Source organism: Pelecanus crispus, chromosome 9 (assembly GCF_030463565.1).
Source record: "Pelecanus crispus isolate bPelCri1 chromosome 9, bPelCri1.pri, whole genome shotgun sequence".
NCBI classification, from domain to species: domain Eukaryota; kingdom Metazoa; phylum Chordata; class Aves; order Pelecaniformes; family Pelecanidae; genus Pelecanus; species Pelecanus crispus.
The window spans coordinates 85,528-89,557 of NC_134651.1; positions in this window are offsets into that span (position 1 = coordinate 85,528).

Consider the following 4,030-nt stretch of genomic DNA (forward strand, 5'->3'; position numbering starts at 1 on the left):
TTCCAGAACTAACAGCTAGAAAGGTGTAGATGGTGGTCAGTTACACTTGCTAGTAGCTTGATGAAAAACTTCTTGGCTGAAGGCCTCTGCAGTGCTACAGATGAAGACTGAGCAAAAGCTAGGAAGCAGAATTCCTTGGGCCACCTATAACTGCCCAATTTCCAATTCTCCCTACTAGATAAAACCAGGTATTTTCAGCTTAAATTTTCTTCTGTTGTCATCAATTGGCTCAACATATTCCTTGAAACTGGGTTTGTTACCTCACCTCATTAAGGTGATTAGCATTGATTCCTTTGCTTGCTGTTTTAGATGCGAAATCTAGTTCATGAGATTGCTCATACACTAGAGTGGTAGCCATTCTGCTTTATCATAAATGTATTAATGACACTGGGATACATACAGATGTAACAGTAATAGCACTGCTTTGCTCTTCCAGTCACAATTGCACTGAAGTTTTGACCAGGTTCTTACGCACAGTGCCTACAGCATGGCAGAATGCATTTTTCAGTTCTGTATACTATGGGACTAGTAAACTGAGTTTTATCTGTTACTTGCAATGTTGCACTTGATACAAAAATAAAAAGTTGTCATGCATTTCTGGCTTCCCTAAACTCTTGAGCAATTTAAAAAAAAAAAAAAAGGGAGCTCTGAAGTAGTCTAACTACAATATTCAACAGGTATAACCCTTACGCTTTGCTAATGCTACTCTAGCTACCATTAGCAAATGTCCAGCTTCTAGTTCTGTAACTATTTACAAAGTATACAGCTGTTTAGGGCCAATACCCTTATTAGCTTGCCCTAAGTATAGGACAGGGCAGTGGAGGAAGTACCTGCTGAAGCTACTCACACAAGCAACAGAGCTTGGAAAGAGGGAATTTTTCTTTTGGTGACTAAAGAAGCATCATCCCTAATGTAAGCCCTGTACACTGTGAACTTGTTTCTAAACACAATGGTGATGCTATTTTGGCAAAGAAAGACTAAACAGCTGCTTAAGTAACTGTACCTACCCTGATTAGAAAAAATACTCTTTCCCTGTGTGCAGAGAGTAAAAGAAAGTGCTTTTTTTGCCACACTCAGGCTACACATTGTATTCTTAGACACATGGAAAAGCAGTAACAATACCACAATAACAAAAGCATACTGAAGACAGACAAAGATTGGCTGTTACCTGTACTGTTTCAGATCCATCCTTTAGCCAAGAGTCTAAAGGGAACCAAACAACTTAGTGTTCTGTCTTTGACAGCTATACTCTGTACTAGTCCAGAAACACTAAGAAAATATTACTTCATTATCTCCTAATAAAGGAGGATTTTGGCAGGAAGCTAGCAAGGGTGCTGAACTTCTAGCCTAGAGATAAAATAAACTATCAACAAACTCTCACCATTTGCTGGTAAAGCAGAAAATATAATCTGGGTATGAGGGTCAGTTTGTTTTAACTTGTTTTCGCTACTTAATTACTCTAAGATTCCTTGGTCACCGTTTAGCAAAAATGCTAAAGATGAGGTCCAAACCAAAGTAGCTTGTAGCTATTTAAAAGTACATAGTATCTGAACTCCCAGTTGTAACTAGCCCTTTCATGTGTGGGTTTTTCTTTTGCTGTGTTGGAATTTTTTTTTTTTTTAAACAGATAAATTTGAAGTTGTGTGAAAGCAGGAAGGATTACTAGTTACAATCTGTAGTGACAAAAGTATACTTTATCCAACAAGTACAAATATTGGAGTTCTGCATTCTGACAAAATACTCTATGGAAAATGGTAAAATACTCTTCTGAAGACAACTAAACAGTCTTAGTTTTGCTCCCCTTGTCTGTATTTGTACTAGAGCACATTACTTTTTTTAAGCTTAGTTGGAGAGAAATGGAAGTGTAAAAGCATGAGACTATACCAACCTGAAAATTCAGTTTAGCATTTAAGTTTTGTTAACATTAATACAAGAAGATAAGGAGAGATGCTGAATAAGATGAAAACCTGCATGTTTTGGCTTAACAAATATAGTTAGTAAAGAAAGAAAACCTATAAAACAATTCTGTCCTAGCCTCTGTGACTCATACTATGGTCAAGTGTTTACCCACAGCCTCAGGAAAGCAAAAAGGTATGACATCTATACCAAACCCTATGCAGCTTATTTTCAATAAAATGACCTCTATGTCATTATCTGCCACTATTTCCTTCATGATTACTGCAGGCAGCATTTGCAGAAAAAATAGAGATCCCTTTGTATCCCTTGTAATAGTATCACTTGATACATAAAACAATTTTCTGCTCTAAACTGCAGGTACTCAAAGCAGTAACTGAATTAAAGCACTATACTCAAAACATCATTGTTCAAAAGAATCACAGCCCTGCTTAGATTGTGACTCATGTGCCTTTTAAAAAAGCATATAATCTAAGGTGTTTCTTAGATGGTGACAACTCACAGCAACTCTTAAAAGTTTAGAAGCATTTTCTTTTTTTTTCCCTCCATTTCCATATTTATTTTATGTAGGGGGTAAAAAAAACACCCAGAATGATAGACTGTTAACTCAGTCTTTGGAATTAAAAATGTTAAGTTCCTAATTCCAAGATCTCATTTCTATGATGTGCCACAGAACATACCATTAAAACTCCAGGAAAGAGAATACCACTAGCCAGACTACTTGCAACTCATGAAAAGCAAAAAGAAATCCCAAACAACCAGAACACCATGCTTTTTAACCACCCAAGCAACTGAACAGCTCCATCAAATCAGACAGGACTTTTCTGCTCTCAGCTTTGACCTTTAACTGTTCTCTCAGATACATTAATGGCTTTCTTGGGAGAGACCTTAACTACCTATGCAGCTTAGTACTAACTCCATTAAGTTCTTATTTGGCTTTGGAACATGAAAACCATCATCTAGTAGAGGAAAATTTATACTAGTAATTGTTTTCATAATCATAACTCAGCCACTCTGCAAAACATCAGCTATTTTAACACAAGTAATGATGTAGCTTGACTAGCCATTGAAATGGGTCTCTTCCGCATGGAATTTTAACTTAGAAAATGGAAAGAATGACACGAAGCCAAATCTCTCATTCATTATCAGGAATTATTTCTCCATCTTACGTCTGAACATCAGAATCTGAACCGCAAAACCCCAAAAAAGTTTAACTTGCATAAAATGTATGCAAAAAAAAATGTCAATCAGGCATAGCTCTGTTTTCTTGTTCTTTTGTCAGCTTTCCAGTGACAACCAATTACTGGGGTTCACGCTGTCTTCCATCATTCTTATCTCTCCGATTCTTTCTCTAAACAGATTTAAAACACTTTTCTCCATAGCTAAGATGGCTTGCTCCCCAAAAACTGCATCAGCTTGTTAGGTTGCATGTTTTTAATTCCTTTCTCACTTCTTCCTTTGGCTCACTGTTTCTCCAAATACCAGACACCTTCCCTTTATTTCTCAGTCCTTTTCCGTTTCCTATGTTTGCACTTCATCTTATAATCAGCTGGCTGGTATTCTAAGACATAAGAAAAGGTGAAAGGCATTAGAAGCAAATCAGATTTCATTTCTCTGCTGCCAAATACACTTCCTGAATCTACACAAGACCTAAACATAGCAATCTCTGCCTCCAATTCTAAGTCTGAGTGTTACAGGGAAGGCAGCATAGTGTTAAGAGAACATATAACAGAAGACCAGAATCAAATGGAAAGAGACAAAAAGGAACAGACAAGAATATTCAATGAATATTCAACCGAGATTCTTCAGTGCTGTTTATTGCTTTGTGGTACATGAACACAAGTAGTTTACCAAATTCTTCTTCCTAAATCAAGACACAGGCAGATCAGCATTCCATTAAGACATATGTATGGGACTGGAAAAGCACTTAGCAGTGCAAGAAAACTGTTAGAAAGCTAGCAGCTATTAAAATAATTTGTTCCGTTTAACTTATTTTGCAAGGGCTAACTGATTCACAAGAGAGCGGGTCACACTCTACTTTGCGCATAGCATAGTCATATTGTTCAAGGTGTGTACCGAAATTATTAGAAAGTGTGTTATCAATACAAGCCTAAGA